Consider the following 13249-nt stretch of genomic DNA (forward strand, 5'->3'; position numbering starts at 1 on the left):
GTTGTAAAAGAACCTGTGTTGTAAAAAACCTGTGTTGTAAAAGAACCTGTGTTGTAAAGAACCTGTGTTGTAAAAAACCTGTGTTGTAAAAAACCTGTGTTGTAAAAGAACCTGTGTTGTAAAGAACCTGTGTTGTAAAAGAACCTGTGTTGTAAAAAAACATGTTGTGAAACTTTAGGGCTGCTACTCTAAAACTGTATTGTAAACCTATTGTAAAACTTTGAAGTTGCTGTTGTAAAACCGTGTTGTAAAAAATGTGTTGGAAAACTGTGTTGGAAAAAACATGTTGAAAAAACTGTCTTGGAAAAAACTCTGTTTTTAAAACATGTGGTATAAAAACACGAGTTGAGAAGCTTTAGGGTTGCTACTGTAAAACTGTATTGTAAAACTATTGTAAAACTTTGAATTTGCTCTTGGAAAACTGCGTTGTAAAAAAACTGTGTTGTGAAACTTTAGGGTTGCTACCGTAAAACTGTGTTGTAAAAAACGTGTTGACAAAATGGTGTTGTAAATAACTGTGTTTTAAAAACATGTGGTGTAAAACCAAGTGTTGTGAAGCTTTATGGTAGCTACTCTAAAACTGTATTGAAACACGGTATTGTGAAACTTTAGGGTTGCTACTGTAAAACTGTATTGTAAAACTGAGTTGTAAAACTGTATTGTAAAACTATTGTAAAACTTTGGAGTTGCTGTTTGAAAACTGTGTTGTGTAAAACTGTGTTGTAAAAAAACGTGTTGTGAAGCTTTAGGGTAGCTACTGTAAAACTGTATTGTAGAAAAACGTGTCGTAAAAAACTGCGTCGCAAAATGAACTGTGTCGCAAATAACGTGTTGTAGAAAAACGTGTCGTAAAAAACTGCGTCGCAAAATGAACTGTGTCGCAAATAACGTGTTGTAGAAAAACGTGTCGTAAAAAACTGCGTCGCAAAATGAACTGTGTCGCAAATAACGTGTTGTAGAAAAACGTGTCGTAAAAAACTGCGTCGCAAAATGAACTGTGTCGCAAATAACGTGTTGTAGAAAAACGTGAATCTTTAGGGTTGCTACTCTAAAACTGTATTGAGAAATGGTATTGTAAAACTTTCGAGTTGCTACTGTAAAACTGTATTGTAAAAGTATTGTAAAACTTTCGAGTTGCTACTGTAAAACCGTGTTGTGGAAACCGTGTTGTAAAAAAAACCGTGTTTTGGAAACCGTGCTGCTCTAAAACTGCATTGTAAAACCGTGTTGTGAAACTTTAGGGTTGCTGCTCTAAAACTGTATTGTAAAACCGTGTTGTGAAACTGTATTGTAAAACTATTGTAAAACTTTGAAGTTGCTGTTGTAAAAAAAACGTGTTGTGAAGGTTTAGGGTTGCTACTCTGAAACTGTATTGTAAGACTGTTGTAAAGCTTTGAAGTTGCTGTTGTAAAACTGTGTTGTGAAAACACGTGTTGAAAAACTGGTAAAACACGTGTTGGAAGAAGTGTGTGGGAAAACACGTGTTGGAAGAAGTGTGTGGGAAAACACGTGTTGGAAGAACTGTCTGGGAAAAAACTGTTTTTAAAACACGTGGTGTAAAAACACGTGATGAAGCTTTAGGGTTGCTACTGTAAAACTGTATTGTAAAAGTATTGTAAAACTTTGAAGTTGCTCTTGGAAAACCGTGTTGTGGAAACCGTGTTGTAAAAAAACTGTGTTGTGGAAACCGTGTTGTAAAAAAACCGTGTTGTGGAAAACGTGTTGTAAAAAAACCGTGTTGTGTAACTTTAGGGTTTCTACTCTAAAACTGTATCGAAAAACCGTGTTGTGTAACTTTAGGGTTTCTACTCTAAAACTGTATTGAAAAATGGTGTTGTGGAACTTTAGGGTTGCTACTGTAAAACTGTATTGTAAAACCATGTTTTAAAACTGTATTGTAAAACTATTGTAAAACTGAAGTTGCTGTTGTAAAAAAACGTGTTGTGAAGGATTAGGGTTGCTACTCTATAACTGTATTGTAAGACTATTGTAAAGCTTTGAAGTTGCTGTTGTAAAGCGGTGTGCTAAAACACGTGTTGGGAAAACTGCGTGGTAAAACACGTGTTGGGAAAACTGCGTGGTAAAACACGTGTTGGGAAAACTGCGTGGTAAAAAACACGTTGGAAAAACTGCGTGGTAAAAAACTGTGTTGTGAAGCTTTAGGGTTGCTACTGTAAAACTCTATTGTAAAACCAAGTTGTAAAACTGTATTGTAAAAGTATTGTAAAATTTTAAAGTTGCTGTTTGAAAACTGTGTTGAGTAAAAGTTTGTTGAGTAAAAGTTTGTTGTAAAAAGACGTGTTGTGAAGCTTTAGGGTTGCTACTGTAAAACCGTGTTGTAAAACTGTATTGTAAAACATTGAAGTTGCTGTTGTAAAACTGTGTTGTGTAAAACTGAGTTGTAAATAATTATGTTGTAAAGAAACGTGTTGGAAAAAACGTGTTGAAAAAACAGTGTTGGAAAAAACGTGTTGAAAACCAGTGTTGGAAATAACTGTGTTGTAAAATAAATGTGTTTTAAAAACACGTGGTGTAAAAATACGTGCTGTGAAGCTTTAGGGTAGCTACTGTAAAACAGTATTGTAAATCCGAGTTGTAAAACGTTAAAGTTGCTGTTTTAAAACTGTGTTTTGTAAAACTGTGTTGTAAAAGCAAGCCGTTGTGAAGCTCTAGGGTTGCTACCTTAAAACGGTATTGTAAAACTTTAGTTGCTACTGTAAAACTGTATTGAAACGCGGTATTGTAAAATGTTAGGGTGGCTACTGTAAAACTGTATTGTAAAACTATTGTAAAACCTTGAAGTTGCTGTTGTCAAACTGTGTTGTGAAAAACGTGTTGTAGAAAAACTGTATTGCAAAAAAACTGTTGCAAAAAACTGTGTTGTAAATAACGTGTTGTGGAAAAACATGTTGTGGAAAAACGTGTTGTGAAACTTTAGGGTTGCTACCCTAAAACTGTATTGAAAAATGGTATTGTAAAATTTTAGAGTTGCTACTGTAAAACTGTGTTGTAAAACCGTGTTTTAAAACTGTATTGTAAAGCTATGGTAAAACTTTGAAGTTGCTGTTGTAAAACTGTGTTGTGTAAAATTGTTGTGAAAAAACTGTGTTGTGAAAAAAGTGTTGTAAAAAGCGTATGGTAAAAAATTGTGTTGTAAAAAAACGTGTTGTAAAAAAACATGTGAAACTTTAGGGTTGCTACTCTAAAACTGTATTGTAAACCTATTGTAAAACTTTGAAGTTGCTGTTGTAAAACCGTGTTGTAAAACCGTGTTGTAAAACTGTATTGTAAAACTATTGTAAAACCTTGAAGTTGCCGTTGTCAAACTGTGTTGTGAAAAACGTGTTGTAGAAAAACATGTTGTAAAAAACTGTATAGTAAAAAAACTGTATTGTAAAAAAAATTTTTTGTAAAAAAACTGTATTGTAAAAAAGTGTGTTGCGAAAAAACTGTTGCAAAAAACTGTGTTGTAAATAACGTGTTGTGGAGAAACGTGTTGTGAAACTTTAGGATTGCTAATCTAAAAATGTATTGAAAAATGGTATTGTAAAATTTTAGAGTTGCTACTGTAAAACTGTATTGTAAAGCCATTGTAAAACTTTGAAGTTGCTGTTTTAAAACTGTTGCATAAAACTGTTGTGTAAAAACGCGTTGTGAAAAAACTGTGTTGTGAAAAAACTGTTGTAAAAAACCGTGTTGTAAATAACTAGGTTGTAAAAAACCGTGTTGTAAATAACTAGGTTGTAAAAAACCATGTTGTAAAACCATGTTGTAAAAAACTGTGTTGAAAAAACCGTGTTGTGAAAAACGTATGGTAAAAGATTGTGTTGTAAAAAACCGTGTTGTAAAAAAACATGTGAAACCTTAGGGCTGCTACTCTAAAACTGTATTGTAAACCTATTGTAAAACTTTGAAGTTGCTGTTGTAAAACTGTGTTGTAAAAAAACTTGTTGCAAAAAACGTCTTTTAAAAAAAGTCTCGCAAAAAACGTCTTGCAAAAAACATGTTGTAAAAAAACCTGTGGCATATCACGTGTTGTCAAAAAACTGTGTTGTCAAAAAATGTTTTAAAAAAACTGTGTTGTAGAAAAACGTGTTGTAGAAAAACTGTGTTGTAGAAAAACTGTGTTGTAAAAAAAGTGTTGTAAAAAAACATGTTGTAAAAAAAGTGTTGTAAAAAAAGTGTTGTAAAAAAACATGTTGTAAAAAAAGTGTTGTAAAAAAAGTGTTGTAAAAAAAGTGTTGTAAAACAACTGTTGTAAAACAACTGTGTTGTAAAAAAACTGTTGTAAAACAACTGTGTTGTAAAAAAAGTGTTGTAAAACAACTGTGTTGTAAAAAAACGTGTTGTAAAAAAACCGTGTTGTAAAAAAACGTGTTGTAAAAAAACTGTTGTAAAAAAACTGGGTTGTAAAAAAACTGGGTTGTAAAAAAACGTGTTGTAAAAAAACGGTGTTGTAAAAAAACGGTGTTGTAAAAAAACGTGTTGTAAAAAAACTGTTGTAAAAAAACTGGGTTGTAAAAAAACTGGGTTGTAAAAAAACTGGGTTGTAAAAAAACCGTGTTGTAAAAAAACCGTGTTGTAAAAAAACCGTGTTGTAAAAAAACTGGGTTGTAAAAAAACTGGGTTGTAAAAAAACTGGGTTGTAAAAAAACTGGGTTGTAAAAAAACGGGTTGTAAAAAAACTGGGTTGTAAAAAAACGGGTTGTAAAAAAACGGGTTGTAAAAAAACTGGGTTGTAAAAAAACGGGTTGTAAAAAAACGGGGTTGTAAAAAAAAGGTGTTGTAAAAAAACGGGTTGTAAAAAAACCGTGTTGTAGAAAAACCGTGTTGTAAAAACACGTGTTGTAGAAAAACGTGTTGGGAAACTTTAGGGCTGCTACTCTAAAACTGTATTGTAAACCTATTGTAAAACTTTGAAGTTGCTGCTGTAAAACTGTGTTGTAAGACCGTGTTGTAACACCGTGTTGTAAAAAACGTGTTGGAAAACTGTGTTGGAAAAAATGTGTTGGAAAAAACTGTGTGGGAAAAAACTGTGTTTTTAAAACACGTGGTGTAAAAACACGTGTTGTGAAGCTTTAGGGTTGCTACTGTAAAACTGTATTGTAAAAGTATTGTAAAACTTTGAAGTTGCTGTTTGAAAACTGTGTTGTGTAAAACTGTGTTGTAAAAAAACGTGTTGTGAAGCTTTAGGGTTGCTACCTTAAAACCGTATTGAAACACGGCATTGTAAAACTTTAGTTGCTACTCTAAAACTGTATTGAAACACGGCATTGTAAAACTTTAGTTGCTACTGTCAAACTGTATTGAAACACAGTATTGTAAAACTTTAGGGTTGCTACTGTAAAACTGTATTGTAAAACCGTGTAGTAAAACTGTATTGTAAAACTATTGTAAAATTTTGTAGTTGCTGTTGTAAAACTGTGTTGTAAAAACATGTGTTGTAGAAAAACGTGTTGAAAAAAACTGATGTAAAAAAACTGTATTGTAAAAAACTGTGTTGTAAAAAAAAGTGTTGCAAAAAAAAGTGTTGCAAAAAAAGTTTCGTAAAAAAAGTGTAGTAAAAAGATGTGTTGCACAAAAAGTGTTGTAAAAAACGTGTTGCACAAAAAGTGTTGTAAAATACGTGTTGCAAAAAAAGTGCTGTAAAAAAAGCGTTGAAAAAAAGTGTTGTAAAAAACGTGTTGCAAAAAATGCGTTAGTAAAAAAAGTCTTGCAAAAAACGTCTTTTAAAAAAACGTCTTGCAAAAAAATCTTGCAAAAAACGTGCTGTAAAAAAACCTGTTGCAAAAAATGTGTTGTCAAAAAATTGTGTTGTAAAAAAATGTTGTAAAAAACCTGTGCTGTAAAAATCGTGTTGTTAAAAAAATGTGTTGTAAAAAAACTGTGTTGTAAAAAAAGTGTTGTAAAAAAACGTGTTGTAAAAAAAGTGTTGTGAAGCTTTAGGGTTGCTACTGTAAAACCGTGTTGTAAAACTGTATTGTAAAACATTGAAGTTGCTGTTGTAAAACTGTGTTGTGTAAAACTGAGTTGTAAATAATTATGTTGTAAAGAAACGTGTTGGAAAAAACGTGTTGAAAAAACAGTGTTGGAAAAAACGTGTTGAAAACCAGTGTTGGAAATAACTGTGTTGTAAAATAAATGTGTTTTAAAAACACGTGGTGTAAAAATACGTGCTGTGAAGCTTTAGGGTAGCTACTGTAAAACAGTATTGTAAATCCGAGTTGTAAAACGTTAAAGTTGCTGTTTTAAAACTGTGTTTTGTAAAACTGTGTTGTAAAAGCAAGCCGTTGTGAAGCTCTAGGGTTGCTACCTTAAAACGGTATTGTAAAACTTTAGTTGCTACTGTAAAACTGTATTGAAACGCGGTATTGTAAAATGTTAGGGTGGCTACTGTAAAACTGTATTGTAAAACTATTGTAAAACCTTGAAGTTGCTGTTGTCAAACTGTGTTGTGAAAAACGTGTTGTAGAAAAACTGTATTGCAAAAAAACTGTTGCAAAAAACTGTGTTGTAAATAACGTGTTGTGGAAAAACATGTTGTGGAAAAACGTGTTGTGAAACTTTAGGGTTGCTACCCTAAAACTGTATTGAAAAATGGTATTGTAAAATTTTAGAGTTGCTACTGTAAAACTGTGTTGTAAAACCGTGTTTTAAAACTGTATTGTAAAGCTATGGTAAAACTTTGAAGTTGCTGTTGTAAAACTGTGTTGTGTAAAATTGTTGTGAAAAAACTGTGTTGTGAAAAAAGTGTTGTAAAAAGCGTATGGTAAAAAATTGTGTTGTAAAAAAACGTGTTGTAAAAAAACATGTGAAACTTTAGGGTTGCTACTCTAAAACTGTATTGTAAACCTATTGTAAAACTTTGAAGTTGCTGTTGTAAAACCGTGTTGTAAAACCGTGTTGTAAAACTGTATTGTAAAACTATTGTAAAACCTTGAAGTTGCCGTTGTCAAACTGTGTTGTGAAAAACGTGTTGTAGAAAAACATGTTGTAAAAAACTGTATAGTAAAAAAACTGTATTGTAAAAAAAATTTTTTGTAAAAAAACTGTATTGTAAAAAAGTGTGTTGCGAAAAAACTGTTGCAAAAAACTGTGTTGTAAATAACGTGTTGTGGAGAAACGTGTTGTGAAACTTTAGGATTGCTAATCTAAAAATGTATTGAAAAATGGTATTGTAAAATTTTAGAGTTGCTACTGTAAAACTGTATTGTAAAGCCATTGTAAAACTTTGAAGTTGCTGTTTTAAAACTGTTGCATAAAACTGTTGTGTAAAAACGCGTTGTGAAAAAACTGTGTTGTGAAAAAACTGTTGTAAAAAACCGTGTTGTAAATAACTAGGTTGTAAAAAACCGTGTTGTAAATAACTAGGTTGTAAAAAACCATGTTGTAAAACCATGTTGTAAAAAACTGTGTTGAAAAAACCGTGTTGTGAAAAACGTATGGTAAAAGATTGTGTTGTAAAAAACCGTGTTGTAAAAAAACATGTGAAACCTTAGGGCTGCTACTCTAAAACTGTATTGTAAACCTATTGTAAAACTTTGAAGTTGCTGTTGTAAAACTGTGTTGTAAAAAAACTTGTTGCAAAAAACGTCTTTTAAAAAAAGTCTCGCAAAAAACGTCTTGCAAAAAACATGTTGTAAAAAAACCTGTGGTATATCACGTGTTGTCAAAAAACTGTGTTGTCAAAAAATGTTTTAAAAAAACTGTGTTGTAGAAAAACGTGTTGTAGAAAAACTGTGTTGTAGAAAAACTGTGTTGTAAAAAAAGTGTTGTAAAAAAACATGTTGTAAAAAAAGTGTTGTAAAAAAAGTGTTGTAAAAAAACATGTTGTAAAAAAAGTGTTGTAAAAAAAGTGTTGTAAAAAAAGTGTTGTAAAAAAACGTGTTGTAAAACAACTGTTGTAAAACAACTGTGTTGTAAAAAAACTGTTGTAAAACAACTGTGTTGTAAAAAAAGTGTTGTAAAACAACTGTGTTGTAAAAAACCGTGTTGTAAAAAAACCGTGTTGTAAAAAAACCGTGTTGTAAAAAAACGTGTTGTAAAAAAACTGTTTTGTAAAAAAACTGGGTTGTAAAAAAACTGGGTTGTAAAAAAACGTGTTGTAAAAAAACGGTGTTGTAAAAAAACGTGTTGTAAAAAAACTGTTGTAAAAAAACTGGGTTGTAAAAAAACCGTGTTGTAAAAAAACCGTGTTGTAAAAAAACCGTGTTGTAAAAAAACCGTGTTGTAAAAAAACCGTGTTGTAAAAAAACCGTGTTGTAAAAAAACTGGGTTGTAAAAAAACTGGGTTGTAAAAAAACTGGGTTGTAAAAAAACTGGGTTGTAAAAAAACTGGGTTGTAAAAAAACTGGGTTGTAAAAAAACTGGGTTGTAAAAAAACGTGTTGTAAAAAAACGGTGTTGTAAAAAAACGGGGTTGTAAAAAAACGGGGTTGTAAAAAAACGGGGTTGTAAAAAAACCGTGTTGTAAAAAAACCGTGTTGTAAAAAAACCGTGTTGTAAAAAAACCGTGTTGTAAAAAAACCGTGTTGTAAAAAAACCGTGTTGTAAAAAAACCGTGTTGTAAAAAAACCGTGTTGTAAAAAAACTGGGTTGTAAAAAAACTGGGTTGTAAAAAAACTGGGTTGTAAAAAAACGGGTTGTAAAAAAACTGGGTTGTAAAAAAACGGGTTGTAAAAAAACTGGGTTGTAAAAAAACGGGTTGTAAAAAAACGGGGTTGTAAAAAAAAGGTGTTGTAAAAAAAAGGTGTTGTAAAAAAACCGTGTTGTAGAAAAACCGTGTTGTAGAAAAACCGTGTTGTAGAAAAACGTGTTGGGAAACTTTAGGGCTGCTACTCTAAAACTGTATTGTAAACCTATTGTAAAACTTTGAAGTTGCTGCTGTAAAACTGTGTTGTAAGACCGTGTTGTAACACCGTGTTGTAAAAAACGTGTTGGAAAACTGTGTTGGAAAAAATGTGTTGGAAAAAACTGTGTGGGAAAAAACTGTGTTTTTAAAACACGTGGTGTAAAAACACGTGTTGTGAAGCTTTAGGGTTGCTACTGTAAAACTGTATTGTAAAAGTATTGTAAAACTTTGAAGTTGCTGTTTGAAAACTGTGTTGTGTAAAACTGTGTTGTAAAAAAACGTGTTGTGAAGCTTTAGGGTTGCTACCTTAAAACCGTATTGAAACACGGCATTGTAAAACTTTAGTTGCTACTCTAAAACTGTATTGAAACACGGCATTGTAAAACTTTAGTTGCTACTGTCAAACTGTATTGAAACACAGTATTGTAAAACTTTAGGGTTGCTACTGTAAAACTGTATTGTAAAACCGTGTAGTAAAACTGTATTGTAAAACTATTGTAAAATTTTGTAGTTGCTGTTGTAAAACTGTGTTGTAAAAACATGTGTTGTAGAAAAACGTGTTGAAAAAAACTGATGTAAAAAAACTGTATTGTAAAAAACTGTGTTGTAAAAAAAAGTGTTGCAAAAAAAAGTGTTGCAAAAAAAGTTTCGTAAAAAAAGTGTAGTAAAAAGATGTGTTGCACAAAAAGTGTTGTAAAAAACGTGTTGCACAAAAAGTGTTGTAAAATACGTGTTGCAAAAAAAGTGCTGTAAAAAAAGCGTTGAAAAAAAGTGTTGTAAAAAACGTGTTGCAAAAAATGCGTTAGTAAAAAAAGTCTTGCAAAAAACGTCTTTTAAAAAAACGTCTTGCAAAAAAATCTTGCAAAAAACGTGCTGTAAAAAAACCTGTTGCAAAAAATGTGTTGTCAAAAAATTGTGTTGTAAAAAAATGTTGTAAAAAACCTGTGCTGTAAAAATCGTGTTGTTAAAAAAATGTGTTGTAAAAAAACTGTGTTGTAAAAAAAGTGTTGTAAAAAAACGTGTTGTAAAAAAAGTGTTGTGAAGCTTTAGGGTTGCTACTGTAAAACCGTGTTGTAAAACTGTATTGTAAAACATTGAAGTTGCTGTTGTAAAACTGTGTTGTGTAAAACTGAGTTGTAAATAATTATGTTGTAAAGAAACGTGTTGGAAAAAACGTGTTGAAAAAACAGTGTTGGAAAAAACGTGTTGAAAACCAGTGTTGGAAATAACTGTGTTGTAAAATAAATGTGTTTTAAAAACACGTGGTGTAAAAATACGTGCTGTGAAGCTTTAGGGTAGCTACTGTAAAACAGTATTGTAAATCCGAGTTGTAAAACGTTAAAGTTGCTGTTTTAAAACTGTGTTTTGTAAAACTGTGTTGTAAAAGCAAGCCGTTGTGAAGCTCTAGGGTTGCTACCTTAAAACGGTATTGTAAAACTTTAGTTGCTACTGTAAAACTGTATTGAAACGCGGTATTGTAAAATGTTAGGGTGGCTACTGTAAAACTGTATTGTAAAACTATTGTAAAACCTTGAAGTTGCTGTTGTCAAACTGTGTTGTGAAAAACGTGTTGTAGAAAAACTGTATTGCAAAAAAACTGTTGCAAAAAACTGTGTTGTAAATAACGTGTTGTGGAAAAACATGTTGTGGAAAAACGTGTTGTGAAACTTTAGGGTTGCTACCCTAAAACTGTATTGAAAAATGGTATTGTAAAATTTTAGAGTTGCTACTGTAAAACTGTGTTGTAAAACCGTGTTTTAAAACTGTATTGTAAAGCTATGGTAAAACTTTGAAGTTGCTGTTGTAAAACTGTGTTGTGTAAAATTGTTGTGAAAAAACTGTGTTGTGAAAAAAGTGTTGTAAAAAGCGTATGGTAAAAAATTGTGTTGTAAAAAAACGTGTTGTAAAAAAACATGTGAAACTTTAGGGTTGCTACTCTAAAACTGTATTGTAAACCTATTGTAAAACTTTGAAGTTGCTGTTGTAAAACCGTGTTGTAAAACCGTGTTGTAAAACTGTATTGTAAAACTATTGTAAAACCTTGAAGTTGCCGTTGTCAAACTGTGTTGTGAAAAACGTGTTGTAGAAAAACATGTTGTAAAAAACTGTATAGTAAAAAAACTGTATTGTAAAAAAAATTTTTTGTAAAAAAACTGTATTGTAAAAAAGTGTGTTGCGAAAAAACTGTTGCAAAAAACTGTGTTGTAAATAACGTGTTGTGGAGAAACGTGTTGTGAAACTTTAGGATTGCTAATCTAAAAATGTATTGAAAAATGGTATTGTAAAATTTTAGAGTTGCTACTGTAAAACTGTATTGTAAAGCCATTGTAAAACTTTGAAGTTGCTGTTTTAAAACTGTTGCATAAAACTGTTGTGTAAAAACGCGTTGTGAAAAAACTGTGTTGTGAAAAAACTGTTGTAAAAAACCGTGTTGTAAATAACTAGGTTGTAAAAAACCGTGTTGTAAATAACTAGGTTGTAAAAAACCATGTTGTAAAACCATGTTGTAAAAAACTGTGTTGAAAAAACCGTGTTGTGAAAAACGTATGGTAAAAGATTGTGTTGTAAAAAACCGTGTTGTAAAAAAACATGTGAAACCTTAGGGCTGCTACTCTAAAACTGTATTGTAAACCTATTGTAAAACTTTGAAGTTGCTGTTGTAAAACTGTGTTGTAAAAAAACTTGTTGCAAAAAACGTCTTTTAAAAAAAGTCTCGCAAAAAACGTCTTGCAAAAAACATGTTGTAAAAAAACCTGTGGCATATCACGTGTTGTCAAAAAACTGTGTTGTCAAAAAATGTTTTAAAAAAACTGTGTTGTAGAAAAACGTGTTGTAGAAAAACTGTGTTGTAGAAAAACTGTGTTGTAAAAAAAGTGTTGTAAAAAAACATGTTGTAAAAAAAGTGTTGTAAAAAAAGTGTTGTAAAAAAACATGTTGTAAAAAAAGTGTTGTAAAAAAAGTGTTGTAAAAAAAGTGTTGTAAAAAAACGTGTTGTAAAACAACTGTTGTAAAACAACTGTGTTGTAAAAAAACTGTTGTAAAACAACTGTGTTGTAAAAAAAGTGTTGTAAAACAACTGTGTTGTAAAAAACCGTGTTGTAAAAAAACCGTGTTGTAAAAAAACCGTGTTGTAAAAAAACGTGTTGTAAAAAAACTGTTGTAAAAAAACTGGGTTGTAAAAAAACTGGGTTGTAAAAAAACTGGGTTGTAAAAAAACGTGTTGTAAAAAAACGGTGTTGTAAAAAAACGTGTTGTAAAAAAACTGTTGTAAAAAAACTGGGTTGTAAAAAAACTGGGTTGTAAAAAAACTGGGTTGTAAAAAAACCGTGTTGTAAAAAAACCGTGTTGTAAAAAAACCGTGTTGTAAAAAAACCGTGTTGTAAAAAAACCGTGTTGTAAAAAAACCGTGTTGTAAAAAAACCGTGTTGTAAAAAAACCGTGTTGTAAAAAAACTGGGTTGTAAAAAAACTGGGTTGTAAAAAAACGGGTTGTAAAAAAACTGGGTTGTAAAAAAACTGGGTTGTAAAAAAACGGGTTGTAAAAAAACTGGGTTGTAAAAAAACGGGTTGTAAAAAAACGGGTTGTAAAAAAACTGGGTTGTAAAAAAACGGGTTGTAAAAAAACGGGGTTGTAAAAAAAAGGTGTTGTAAAAAAACGGGTTGTAAAAAAACCGTGTTGTAGAAAAACCGTGTTGTAAAAACACGTGTTGTAGAAAAACGTGTTGGGAAACTTTAGGGCTGCTACTCTAAAACTGTATTGTAAACCTATTGTAAAACTTTGAAGTTGCTGCTGTAAAACTGTGTTGTAAGACCGTGTTGTAACACCGTGTTGTAAAAAACGTGTTGGAAAACTGTGTTGGAAAAAATGTGTTGGAAAAAACTGTGTGGGAAAAAACTGTGTTTTTAAAACACGTGGTGTAAAAACACGTGTTGTGAAGCTTTAGGGTTGCTACTGTAAAACTGTATTGTAAAAGTATTGTAAAACTTTGAAGTTGCTGTTTGAAAACTGTGTTGTGTAAAACTGTGTTGTAAAAAAACGTGTTGTGAAGCTTTAGGGTTGCTACCTTAAAACCGTATTGAAACACGGCATTGTAAAACTTTAGTTGCTACTCTAAAACTGTATTGAAACACGGCATTGTAAAACTTTAGTTGCTACTGTCAAACTGTATTGAAACACAGTATTGTAAAACTTTAGGGTTGCTACTGTAAAACTGTATTGTAAAACCGTGTAGTAAAACTGTATTGTAAAACTATTGTAAAATTTTGTAGTTGCTGTTGTAAAACTGTGTTGTAAAAACATGTGTTGTAGAAAAACGTGTTGAAAAAAACTGATGTAAAAAAACTGTATTGTAAAAAACTGTGTTGTAAAAAAAAGTGTTGCAAAAAAAAGTGTTGCAAAA

The sequence above is a fragment of the Harpia harpyja genome, chromosome 5, assembly GCF_026419915.1.
Source record: "Harpia harpyja isolate bHarHar1 chromosome 5, bHarHar1 primary haplotype, whole genome shotgun sequence".
NCBI lineage: Eukaryota > Metazoa > Chordata > Aves > Accipitriformes > Accipitridae > Harpia > Harpia harpyja.